Genomic DNA, 14,270 nt, shown 5'->3' on the forward strand with positions numbered 1-14,270 from the left:
TGAGTCCAGCCCCCTGCCTTCACTAGCAGGACCAAGTACTGATTTTGCCCCAGATACCTAAGAGGCCCCCTCAAGGATTGCACTCACAACCCTGGGTTTAGCAGGCCAATGCTCAAAACACTGAACCATCCCTCTCTCCTAACAGTTACAATATAATAGATTAGGCCTGCACAATTTGTAAAGTGGCAAGGGCCACATTACTCCAAAGAAAACAGCTGAGGGTCGAAACCCCCTGGCCCTGCAGAAACACCCTGCCCCAGCGCTGCCCAGCCCTGCAGAAACAAACCCTCCTTCCCCAGCACCGCCCCACCAAAACAGCTGTGGGCCAAAAAGGAAGGTTGCGGGTGGGGAGGTGATACTTTATTTTAAATCAACCAGGGGCTTCCAGCTGAAGAGATGGCTGGGAGTCCTCTGGGGCAAATTAAAGGGCCCAAGGCTCCAGCGGCAGGGGAACCAGATCTTTGCAGGGCTGGGGCAGGGATTTAAAGGGCCCAAAGCTCCTGCAGCTGAGGGGAGCCCAAGCCCTTTAAATTCCAGCCCCAGCTCCAGCCCGGCCACCGGAGCTGGGGTGAGATTCAAAGGGCTCTGGGCTGCCTGCAGCCGCAGGGAACTCTGAGCCCTTTAAATCTCAGCCGCAGCCAGGATTCAAAGGGCTCTGGGCTTCCCACAGCCGCGGGGAGCTCTGACCCCTTTAAATCTCAGCCACAGCTGGAATTCAAAGGGCTCTGGGCTACCCCCAGCCGCAGGGAGCCCAGAGTCCTTTAAATCCCAGCGGCGGGGAGCCCAGAGCCTTTTAAATCCCAGCTGTGGCTGGGATTCAAAGGGCTCTGGGCTGCCCGCAGAGCGCCCTGTGCATAGGATTTAGAATCCCCCTGCGAGCCGCACAGTGAACCTCCAAGGGCCACATGCGGCCCGCGGGCCATATGTTGTGCAGGCCTGTAATAGATATATATATGCGTGTATGAGTCTCTGTATACACTCAGTCTCTAGTCTAGATGTTGCTATTCAATAACATGTTTAATACAATTTAACATATATTACCTTTATAACTCATTACAATATTATAGTTTTAGAGAGAATTATTTACTTAATACTAACATTTAATAGTTAATTGTTTAGTGTATTAATATTTAACATCTAACATTTAAACTTCTAACATCCTGTGAACCAGACTAGCCAAGCGGTCGCAGGATGGGTAGGGAAGATTTCACTCAAAACACAGGCATCCAGATTTATTTACAGATAGATCCCCACAGTCCTTAACAATAGATGGAAATATCAGACTTACACTTGTATCCAATTTCCTCTGTTTCATCTTAATGGTCCTTCTGATCTGTCAGTAATGATGTTAAGGATGGTGATTGTCAAGGCCACAATTTTCCTAACTGCTGCCGCTGCTTCATGCTGCGGGTGTAGTGTCATTTGCTGCTGACTGTTGCTGCTGGCAGGGACTGCTGATTGCGCTGCTATGAAAGCTGTTGCCATGGTGACCTTTAGAGTTCTGCTGCTACTGCTGCTTTTCCAGGTAGCTGCTTTTTGGAATTTTCTCAGGTAGGTTCGGTTCTTCTACATAGCCTCAAACCCACTGCACTCATCCTGTTAGCTGTTGACCTTATATGCTGGTAGCTCTCTCAAGGTCTATGCATTACATAAGAACATAAGAATGGCCCTACTGGGTCAGACCAACGGTCCATCTAGCCCAGTATCCTGTCTTCTGACAGTGGTCAGTACCAGGTGCCCCAGAGAGAATGAACAGAACAGGTAATCATCAAGTGATCCATCCCCTGTCACTCATTCCCAACCTCTGGCAAACAGAGGATAGGGACACCATTCCTGCCCATCCTGGCTAATAGCCATTGATGGACCCATCCTCCATAAATTTATCTAGTTCTTTTTTGAATCCTGTTATGGTCTTGGCCTTCACAACATCCTCTGGCAAGGAGTTCCACAGGCTGACTGGGCGTTGTGTGAAAAAATACTTCCTTTTATTTGTTTTAAACCTGCTGCCTATTAATTTCATTTGGTGACCCCTAGTTCTTGTGTTATGAGAAGGAGTAAACAACACTTCCTTATCTACTCTCTCTACACCAGTCATGATTTTATAGACCTCAATCATATCTCCCCTTTAGACATCTCTTTTCCAAGCTGAAAAGTCCCAGTTTTATTAATCTCTCCTCATACGGAAGCTGTTCCATACCCCTAATCATTTTTGTTGCCCTTTTCTGAACCTTTTCCAATTCCAATATATCTCTTTTGAGATGAGGCAACCACATTTGTACACAGTATTCAAGATGTGGGCATACCATGGATGTATATAGAGGCAACATGATATTTTATGTCCTGTTATCTATCCCTTTCTTAATTATTCCCAGCATTCTGTTCACTTTTTTGACTGCTGCTGCACACTGAGTGGGTGTTTTCAGAGAACTATCCACAATGACTCCAAGATCTCTTTCTTGAATGGTAACAACTAATATAGACCCCATCATTGTATATGTATAGTTGGGATTATGCTTTCCAATATGCATTACTTTGCATTTATCAACATTATATTTCATCTGCCATTTTGTTGCACACTCACTCAGTTTTGAGCGATCCTTTTGTAGCTCTTCGCAGTCTTCTTGGGTCTGAACTTTCTTTAGTAATTTTGTATCATCTGCAATTTTTGCCACCTCATTATTTACCCCTTTTTCCAGATCATTTATGAATATGTTGAATAGGACTGGTCCCAGAAATGATCCCATGGGTCTCATGGGGGACACAACTATTTACCTCTCTCCATTTTGAAAACTGACCATTTATTAGCATAATTGCTATTTTTCCTCTAACTTATCCTCACTATGTCAAACTTATTTTTAGATAGCTAAGCTCCTCCCCCGGCACTGTCTTGGGTAGAGATCCTCTCCTGATGCCATCTTGGGAGAAATGCTGAGTCATTTCCCAATCATTGCTGGAACTTTCCATACCCTAACCCTGTGTCTTTCATAGAGGATTATTTCATCCATCATTCTGGATTTTTATCTTTAAACTATCACTAATTACTATTTATCTAAAGTCTTATTCTTAAAACTAACTGCTGTTTTATGCAAGTCAAAGTGTCCTGATACTGTCACCACATTAGTTATATCAACGGGAAGAGGTGAAATTTTTACAATAATTAAACTCCTTTTTCAATTTTTCTCTGCCGGTCTCTATCATAGTGTTGCAAGGTTTTTCAAAACAGCTAAAAGTAAAATATCTCGTTACACTGGATTGATGTGAATGCCTCTAAACATTCAGAAGAACTTCCTTCTGGATGTGAGGAGAAGTTCTACTCTCCCACAAGATGTGAAGAGGAGTATAGATGGGACTTACGGTGATATCAATTAAAACCAAGATTTTAGGATAAAACAATGAAGGTCTGACACTGTATGGTGATGTGTTCCTGGCAACAGATGTGGCGCTTTTTTTTTTCTTTTAAGTGCTTTTCTAAAGAGCCTCACAATAGGATACCAGGCTTCACAGGCGCCAACATTTCTTGGTGCTGGTGGGTGCTCAGGCCCCCCCCAGCCCCCCCCCGACTCCACCCCTCCCTGCCCCTATTTGACCTCTCCCCAAATCCCTGCCCCGGCTCCGCCTCTTCTCCGAGCATGCCATGTTCCTCCTCTTCCCCCTCCCCCCCCAAGTGCTTGCCACACAAAACAGCTGTTTTGTGCCGCAAGTGCTGGGAGGAAGGGAGGAGAAGCAGGACACAGTGGCATGCTCAGGGGAGGAGGCAGAGGAGGAGGTGAGCTGGGGTGGGGCGGGGAGCTGCATTTTTCCCCTGGGTGCTCCAGCGCTGAGCACCCATGGAGTTGCCGCCTATGCCAGGCTTATGAAAGCATGATCCCCTTTCCACTGATGGGGCTCAGCTGCATAGGGATTTCCCTAAACCCTCCTCTTCCCAAACTGCCCCATACCTCCTAGTGGTCAGCTAGGTACATTGGAACCTGAGTTATGAACTTGGGAATGGAGGTTGTTCGTAACTCTGAAATGTTCGTAATTCTGAACAAAATGTTATGGTTGTTCTTTCCAAAGTTTACAACTGAACATTGATTTAATATAGCTTTGAAACTTTACTATGCAGAAGAAGAGGGCTGCTTTTAATCATCTTAATTGACATGAAATAAGCACAGAAAATAGTTTCTTTAGCTTGTGAAATCTCTCTTTTTAATAGTTTACATTTACCACAGTACTGTACTTGCTTTTTTTTTTCCTTTTGGTCTCTTCTGGTGCCTGATCATAACTGAAGTGCTACTGTACATGCAGTGTGCTCAGTTTAGTTATTTTTCCAACCCCACCCCACCCCTGTAAATTCAGATAACCCTTCTAATTTCAGGACACTGTTCTGGTGATAGTTAAGTCTTGGGGAAAGAGTGTGTGCAAGTAGCAATTTTACTGGTCAGCACAAGTAAAAATGGAACCACCAGGAAGTTGATACAATAATATCAATGGTCTCCAATTATCTACACACCAGTCAGGGAGCTCTTTCAGTTGGTATCAATCTGATGTCAAAATGCTCAGCTAACAGGCTTATCAGAAGCCAAAAATGCAATGCATGTCTAGAGACAAAGGGGCACGATAAAGCTAGAAGGTCAAGTCTGATTTCCATTACACTGGCACAGCCCCACTGATGAGTAGGATTTGGCCCTTGGAATGGAGAGCATTGACAACAGTGAGAGAACCAGCAAAATGCAGGAACATTCCTTGAAATTGTGACCCAGGAACCTCTTTGTACCAACTGGCAAGGGGAACTGAAGGGATGCCTGGGTTTTACAGGAATCTCCGGATTCAAGTATGTGCATTCTCGTTCACCAAAGAATGTCATGTGAGGTCTCATAAAAGTGTGTCTCATGGGTCATAAATATCATTGCAAAATGTATGTATATGTACACTGAAAATGTTCTTTAAGTCTGTGTCACAGTTCAGGGCAACTGCTCCTGTATTTCCTCTTAGTGGTCCAGCAAGAGCACCCACACTCTCCAGCTGTCACCTTGCTCGGTAAGACCTGCATATGTCTCCTTTCTGACCAGGGTATTTCCAGGCTGCACAGTTCCCTGCCTTAACTGAGTTATTCCCAGCACAGACAGGTGGCTTAAGGACACCTATTTGCTTTCCTTTCCATTACCAGTGCTGAGGTTTTTGTTTGAAACAATGGGTTTCCCTCCACATAGCAGAAGATAGAAGAGGCCCTGGAAACTCCTCCATTTTGCCTGTATCCTGCTCCAGCCTCTTTCTTGCTCAGACCTCTGGACGGTACTAATGGGAGCATTCTAAGCAAAGAATTAAGTACCTTCCAATGATTTGGAAGCAACCAGAGACTTATCAAACCAGCAGTTTATTCCATCACTGCTACAAGCCTAAACCAAGAACTTCGCAATTATTGAATGTATTTGATTCCTTTAACCAATTTTAATTTTCACCTTTCTTTCTTGTTATAAATAAACTTTTAGATACTAAAGGATTGGCATCAGCATGATTTTTGGGTAAGAGCTGAGTTATATATTGACCCGGGGGTGTGCCTGGTCCTTTGGGATCAGGAGAACCTATTATTTGGTGAGACTGGTTATAAAGAACCACTCATCTTTAAATCCAGTGTTTTTGGTGTCACAAGGACTGGAATGTCCAAGGAAACTGCTTTCATGACTTCTTGTTAGCCAGTGTGGTGAAACAGAAGTTTACTTTTGTTGCTGGTTTGGTATATCCTATAGGGGATTAGCCACCAGTCTTAGGTGTATCTATCTGCCCTATTTCTCAGCAGTTTGTCCTGCATTTGGCATCCTCAGTTGTGACCCACTGAGGCATGGTTACACTATGCCTCCCCTCCTGCTCCCCAACCCCCCGTCCCAGCCCTGAGTCCCCACTGCAACCAAACTCTCTCTTGAAGCCCGCATCACAACCTGACCCACTGCCCCAGCCCAGAGACCCGCCTTTCACCTCAAACCCCTCATCCCTGGTCCCAACCCAGAGCCTGCACCTGCAGCCAGAGCCCTCACCGACCTGAATTCCCTGTCCCAGCCGCAGCAGTTTCGGTGTGGGAGGGGGCTCAGGGCTGGGGGTTGAGATGCAGTGGGGGCTGACCTCAGGGGGTCCCTGGCTCCCACCAGCATGTCCCTGCAGCTGCTAGGTGGAGGGGTTAGGGGAGTGCTGCATGCTGCCCACACCTGGAGGCTCCACCCCATGAAGCTCCCATTGGCTGTGGTTCCCGGTCAATGGGAGCTGCCCTTGTGTTGGGAGCAGCGCGTGGAGCCCTCCTGACCAGAGCTGCAGGGATATGCCTCCCCCAGAGCACCCATGGAGATCCTGCCCCGCCACGCCCCTCCCCCCCGCCTGCCCTGAGCACTCCCAGGCCAAGTTTTAGTTAGGGGTATATAGTAAAAGTCATGGACCGGTCATGAGTAGTAAACAAAAATGAATGGTCCATGACCGGTCCATGACTTTTACTAAAAATACCCAGGACTAAAAATAGCCTTATTTCTAGGTAGTCACAGTTTTCCGGATTCACAACTTTAAGTTTGAAGCTAGTCCTAGATGCATCAAGGGGCTCAAATTTCCCTTGCTTTTTATAAATAAAACAAATGTCACTATTATGTGAAGTCTTGTTTACTAAAATCTCCAAGTTTATCTAAAAAGTTGTATCAAAACTTCAGTTTTCCTTCTCCTACTATGTTAAAAATTATATATACTTTAAAGCTGCTGGGTCTGCCAAGAGGAGAACTGTCATTGCCTACATTATCCACAGCCTTTGTGGCAGTGAAGAACATTTCAAATTGTTGTGATTTATATCAGCTTGTTATATTATGGGTGCAATCCAGACCAGTGAACTATTTGTCACCTCTTACCCTATAATCCTTAAGTGCATTAAAGCTTTGCTACTGTAGCTCTCTGCCTGGGATGCCCACAATCAGCAACAAGCATGCACTTTGTGTCTATGTATTTGGCAGCCTTGGTCCAATGCTTTGGATCCAAGAGCCTGCCTGCAATACCATAGACTTCTGCTTGTCTCCACCAGCCCTGGTTAAGAACTGGCAGGGTGACTCCACACTCTCTCCAGTCCCAAATTTTCCCCAAAACATATGTTCTGAAATGCCCAGCCCTAGTCCTGGAATAATCAGAGGAATTGGTCTCTTTGCTCCTCTTTGGTCAATGGTGCTGGAACAATTTTTATATTGGGGGTGCTGAAGGCAGAAACCACATATTTGGGTTATTACTACTTCAGGCTGGGTGTGTGGTAGTACCCCCAATACCTATGTTTATAGTCCAGTGACCATTTAAAATTAATTCTTCTGAGGGTTATGTCTAGATAAAGTTCATTCAAGCCATGAGAAAGATGACATGGAGTCTCCTGGTGAAGAAATTTCTGGCTGGGGTTATCTGCTAAAATGCAAATTACTTGGTTTCTGTCCCCTCTGGTATAACTGCATGAACATTAAACATGTGATTGTCAGTCTCCTCCTCCACCATGAGGGTGTGAGGTTTACTTTGGCATTAATTCCCAGGTTAAAAAAAATAATAATTCCTTGGTCCAGGATGCAGCAACTCTTGCATGGGTAGCAAACATATTTTAAGAATTATAATTTCAGTTTATGTTCATAATTTTGCATCAATTGCTTACACCTATATTACGCGATAACCAGTGAGTCGTGAGCTTTTCACTGATAGCTTGAATGACACTTACCAGAAATATTTCATGACTTTAAAGAATTGAGGTACACTTGAACTGATTATACCAGCTCCAATTCATTACTAGCGATCTGGCTGCCTTTTGCCCCTGCCCTATTCTTAATGTCAAAGATTTCTTTGTAAAGTCAGTGAATTTGGAGAAAGTAACTATTCCAGTCATTGGACATAATTTCTCACATCAATAGTGTTTAGCAAAGTACTGAGGAGTCCAGTTTGTCAAGAGGGGAGACACCACATTTCTACTAACTGCACAGGCACCAAGCTCACTCACTCCATTTAGGTTTCTTGAAATATTTTGGTTCACAGTATGCATGCTCAGAAGTTTAACAAAGACATTTGTTAACATGATGTCCTATCATTAGATACTATTGGTATGAGCACACAACACATAGGCCCAGAGTTTCAAAAGTAAGTAGAAATTTTTAGTGCTTCAATTTTGGGGTGCCCTATTTGATACACTTTGAAGGTGTCTAATTTGTAGGAAAATAGTGTTCTTAAGTTCCAATACACAGGTTCTCTCACTAGTCACTTTTGAAATCTTGTCTCTGGTAGCTGAAATGTAGTATACAAAAGAAGAGCACCTGGGGGCAGGGATAAAGAAAAATGTGGGAGCACAGAGAACTCTGAAGATGGAATGCTCTTAATGTTACACCCTGCTCTTGGCCAACAGCAGATAGCGAAAGGGGGACATCCAGAACTAAAAGCATAAACCCCCACAGCTTGTTTAAAGAGTTAGGCTCTACAGGTGGGACATGTAACAGACTCCCATCCTTTGTGAATCATGCTTAGAAAGAGATGCAAAACACTGACCATTGGTTTTCAACTGTTAATGTAATAAATTACTTTCATTGAGAGACTATTCCTGTGGTAGAGCTGGCAGGGTCAGATACAGCACCTAATGCTATGATTTGGCCAAGTGGAGGCCTTTGCCTTCCAGAAAGCTTCTGTAAATAAGCTGTGACTACAGGTACATCAGATCTCTAGTTCTCAGCTCCGACCCCCAGGCTCTTAGTTCTTCTCATTTCTGAAACTCTGATATCCTTGTTCTTTTATTACTTTACAGAAGTGCATTTAAAATGTACTGCTCTACCCATTAAGTGGCATTAAAGTTCACCACAGCACTATAGTTACATTCCTCAGTGTAGTTAATGTGAAGTAATTTTAGAAAAAACAAAAAGTCATCACCACTACCTATCTGAGCTCATTAGATTATGTGGATTTGACTGTTTGCAGGGACCTCAAGTGGCAGTATAAAAGCATTACTAGTATGTTAAATTGTTTTGGGTTAGATGCTGTTGTAGGTTTTTCTACACTCTTTGAATATCTTGACGTGTTGAACATTTGTACTATTTTAACAACAATAATGCAAAAGAGAGAAGTGGAGGAATTGATTGTGTGGTTGAGGGTAGGGAAGTTCGTTTTTATCAGGGGAATGGTTGTGAGGAAAGCTATAAGCCTTGCAGCAAGGTAAATCAGTGTGTTGCATGTATTAATTATTTGAGGTTTATGAAGGATATTCTCAGCTGGTGAACAGTGTTGTGTGTGGTTTTGGGTGTGTGTGCATGTGTAGACTCTGGGAGAATCTTTTAGGGCTTGGGTAATTTATCTTGCTAGTATTGGGGGAGGGAATTTTTGTGCATTGAAAAGGGTTGAATAAAAGTTATTGGTACATTCTGTGGAAAAGAGGAGGATGTTATCCATCTTATAAAAGATGATTTTTTTCTTACATTAAACGGCAACCATTGAGTCATCCTGGGCTGTGTCTGCACTGAATGCATAAATAAGCAAATAGAAAAACAGACTGTAGTCTTTCATTTACTATAATTTTAGGTGTGACTTGTAATAATAATTAACTCCTGTTGCAGACCTGAGCCAGACATACACCACAGATATATTAAAGAATCCAGTCAGATTCTCAGTTTGATTAATTCCCCTCCTCTTCTCAACTTTAATACCTTTAGTTACCAGTATTTCATTCTTTCAGTCTCTCCCTCGCTTGCACTGAGAGAGAAACTACAGTATATTTTTTTCTACTTCAGGAAATTACTGCTACTCAGTTTATACTAGGAAAATTCTACTATGACTCAGTTTTTCAAGGCTCATACTGTTCACAAACAAGTGCAAAAAGCAAGACTTTGGTTTGAAGAGAAGATGCTAGTTCTACAGTCCCATTACTGGGAAAGAGGAGAGCAAGTGGATACTTTGAGGCCCTCTGGATGTCACTAGTAAGTAAACAAAACCTTCCAGAAGTCCAAGGGCTAGTTAAACCCTCAGAAAAATCCTGGATTTTAAGAATTTTTTAAAAAGTAAAATTTGACTAATGCCAGTATTTTGCTGTGATTTATAATTTATAGAAAAGATGAAGTCTACACTGCTTAACGTTGGGTACCTTTGTACAATAATTTGAGGGGAAATGCCCCTCCCCCCCACATTGCGCCTGCTTTAGACTTCTCTGCAACTAAATCCTCTTTTTCTAAGGTCCAAATGTCTTTTCAAGGCTTGTTTTCAGTGATAGTCAGCTGACCTTCCTGAGTCAACAATAAAGCTCAGCTGCTGAGCCTTCCCTCACTCTCAGACATGCCAGAGACGGAGGCAATTTCCATTTATTTTTCAGAAGTATCTTGCAGAAGACTTGAGAGTTTTGATTGGGAATTTCATACCTAGATATTAGTACTGGATCCATTAGAAGTGTTTTGCTTCCAGGGACTACGTCAGCAAAATCTGGAGTGAAAGCAGGATTTGTTATGAAGCCTGTATTCCCTGGGAGTTGTAGGGCTAGTGTTTTCTGGCAACAAAAACAGAGTAATTTCAGATTTTCAAAGCTGTATATTTTGGAAATTTCAGATAATCCTTGTAGTAATATAAAATAATATTGTATTGTAATACTGAGGGCGAGTACCAGCTGTGTACTGGGAAGAGAGCAGGGATGAAGCACTATGGATGCTGCCAAGAGCAGGTGCAAATGCCATCTGCTCTGCAGCATGGGGAGGGAACCTGGCACCAGAGTCAGTTTCCCAGTGCCCTACCTGCCATGGGGAAGTACTGCAGTGGTTTTGCCAAGTCCAGGCCTGTGAGAGGAGGGGAGAAATTGGGCAGTGAATCTCACCAGCAGCCAGCCCCCAGCCTCTGCCATGTCCCCTGGTATGGGGGGGAGGGAGGAGTCAGGTGTCATCACTTAAAAACTAAACCATCCCATTTATTGAAACAAAGTAGTGGCTGCTAGAAGATGTGCATATATTGGAAGGGGGTATTTGGAGGGAGTACCTGCAGCCTCACACTCAAGGTGAAGGGGCAGTCATGTTCCCTGTCATGGTGGCAAGTGCAGACCTGGGACTCAGCACCAGCCCATCAGTCAGTGCCTCTTTATGGGCTTCTCCGCCTCCCCAGGGCAGGGAGCCAGGGCCTTGCCTGTCACCTCACTCAAGCAGAAATCGGGAGGGGTGGGAAAGAGAACAAAGTGACCCTGCATGCTCTGCCCATGCATTGCCTCTGCCCCAACCTATGTCCTGCACCCTAGATATGAGTCGTGTCTCCAGGCAGAAATCTGGGTGGTGGGCATGGCCCCACATACCCCACCCACCTCTGATTGGGGATTCTGGAAATGAAGAGTCATTTAGGAAAATAAACATAGCAATAACAGCAATTTCCAGAAAACACCAGCTCCGCTTGGGACAGTCCCTGTGCCATGGTTGGTATTCTTCCTGACATCTGCAAGAATAACAGGAAGAGCAATACAAGTAAACCCCAGTGGGCTAATGTCAAGGTTTTTTCCCCCACTTTGAACTTTAGCGTCCAAAAAGTGGGGACCTGCATGATCACTTTTAAGCTTAATTACCAGCTTAAATTTGGTACACTGCCACCAGCCAGAAGTCTGTGTGTGGCACACTTCTGTTCCCCCAAAACCTTCCCTGGGGAACCCAAGACCCAAACCCCTTGGGTCTTAAAACAAGGAGAAATAAACCATCCTCCCTCCTTTCTGCCCCCAGACTTTCCCTGGGTTGCCTTGAGAGGCTACACAGATCCAAACTCCTTGGATCTTAAAACAAAGAGGAATTAACCCTCCCTCTTCCTTTCCCCCCACCAATCCCTGGTGAGTATAAACTCAATCCCTTGGATTCTGAAACAAGGAAAAATCAATCAGGTTCTTAAAAAGGAAGCTTTTAATTAAAGAAAGAAAAGGTAAAAATTATCTCTGTAAAATCAGGATGGAAAATGCTTTCTGGGTACTCAGATTCATGTAGACTAGAGGGACTCCCCCCGCCCTCCCAGCCTGAGATTCAAAGTTACAGCAAACAGAGGTAAAAATCCTTCCAGCAAAAGACACATTTACAAGTTAAGAAAACAAACATAAGACTAATCCGCCTTGCCTGGCTATACTTACAATTTTGAAACATGAAAGACTGATTCAGAAAGATTGGGAAAGTCTGGGTGTATGTCTGGTCCCTCTTAGCCCCAAGAGCGAACAATGAACAAAAAAAACCACAACACAAACAAAGACTTCCCTCCACCAAGATTTGAAAGTATCTTGTCCCCCCATTGGTCCTCTGGTCAGGTGTCAGCCAGGTTCACTGAGCTTCTTAACCCTTTACAGGTAAGAGAGACATTAATCCTTAACCATCTGTTTATGACACGCCCCCCAAATCTCAGACAGTGTGGAACCACACTGGCGGTGATTTCTTCCTAGAACTTTAGAATAAACAGATTAATAAAACACATGCACCTTTACATATACTACTAATTATGTAAACTGCACGACTTTTTGCATTTTAAGGACAATTTTTAACCAGTTGATTCTGGGAAACTTTCACGGGAGAGTGCATCAGCTACTTTGTTAGAAGCTCCTGAAATGTGTTGAATTTCAAAATCAAAATCTCGGAGAGCTAAACTCCATCAAAGCAGTTTTTTGTTGTTTCCCTTGGCAGTATGAAGCCACTTCAGCGCAGCGTGGTCGGTTTGTAGCTGGACCCGCTGTTCCCAAACGTATGGGCATAGCTTTTCCAGGGCATACACAATGGCGTAGCATTCTTTTTCACTGATTGACCAGTGGCTTTCCCTCTCAGACAGTTTCTTGCTGAGAAACACGACAGGATGGAAGTTTTGATCTGGTCCTTCCTGCATTAAAACTGCTCCTACACCACGCTCAGATGCATCTGTGATTACTAGGAATGGTTTGTCAAAGCCTGGGGCCCTTAGCACAGGGTCAGACATGAGTGTCGCCTTAAGCTGGGTAAAGGCCTTCTGACACTCATTAGTCCACTTAACTGCATTCGGCTGGGTCTTTTTGGTCAGGTCTGTTAGTGGGGCAGCAATTTGGCTGTAGTGGGGTACAAATTGCCTGTAATATCTCGCCAAGCCTAAGAAGGATTGGACTTGTTTCTTTGACTTTGGGACAGGCCACTTTTGGATAGCATCCACCTTAGCCTGTAGGGGGTTTATTGTTCCTTGACCCACCTGGTGTCCAAGGTAAGTCACTCTGTTTTGGCCTATTTTTAGCCTTAACAGGTAGTCCTACTTGCCTGATGCGCTCAAAGATTTTTTCCAAGTGTTCTAGGTGTTCGGCCCATGAATCAGAAAAAATGGCCACATCATCGAGGTAAGCAACTGCATATTCTCCCAATCCTGCTAGGAGACCATCTACAAGTCTTTGGAAGGTGGCGGGTGCATTTCGCAGCCCGAAAGGAAGCACATCAAATTCATACACCCCTGCATGGGTGATGAAAGCTGACCCTTTTTTGGCGGGTTCATCCAACGGTACTTGCCAGTACCCCTTGGTTAAGTCTATTGTAGAGATGAACTGGGCACGTCCTAATTTCTCCAATAGCTCATCGGTGCGTGGCATTGGATAGTTGTCGGGACGAGTTACCGCATTTAGCTTACGGTAGTCCATGCAAAAGCGTATTTCCCCATCTGGTTTGGGTACCAGAACCACTGGAGATGCCCATGCACTGGTAGATGAGCGGATTATACCCATCTGTAGCATGTTTTGGATCTCCTGTTCTATAGCAGCTTGGGCCTGAGGAGACACTCGGTAGGGTGGGGTTCTAATTGGGTGAGCATTACCTGTGTCAATGGAGTGGTGTGCTCATTCAGTCCATCTTAGGGTGGCTGAAAACAATGGGGTGAAGCTAGTGCACAGCTTCTTGATTTGTTGCTGCTGCAGACGTACCAAGGTTGTGGAGAGGGTCACCTCTTTCATGCCACCATCACTCTTTCCTTCATAGTAGACACCTTCAGGCCACTCAGCGTCATCTTCTCCCTGGGCTGTAAACTGACAAACCTTTAAGTCTATGGAATAAAAGGGCTTGAGAGAATTAACATGGTACACTGCAGGCTTTAGGGTGGAGGTGGGGAATGCTATGAGATAGTTAAAAACTCCTAGGCACTCTTGGACCATGAATGGCACTTCCTATGACGCTTAGGGGCCTGCTGCACCTTCAAGACCATAACCTGGTCTCCTACTTTGAAGGAACGCTCTCTGGTATGTTTATTATACCAGGCCTTTTGCTCTTCCTGAGCATCCTTTAGGTTGTCTTTAGCAAGGGCTAAAGAGTGTCGAAGGGTGCTTTGTA

The sequence above is a fragment of the Gopherus evgoodei genome, chromosome 1, assembly GCF_007399415.2.
Source record: "Gopherus evgoodei ecotype Sinaloan lineage chromosome 1, rGopEvg1_v1.p, whole genome shotgun sequence".
NCBI classification, from domain to species: domain Eukaryota; kingdom Metazoa; phylum Chordata; order Testudines; family Testudinidae; genus Gopherus; species Gopherus evgoodei.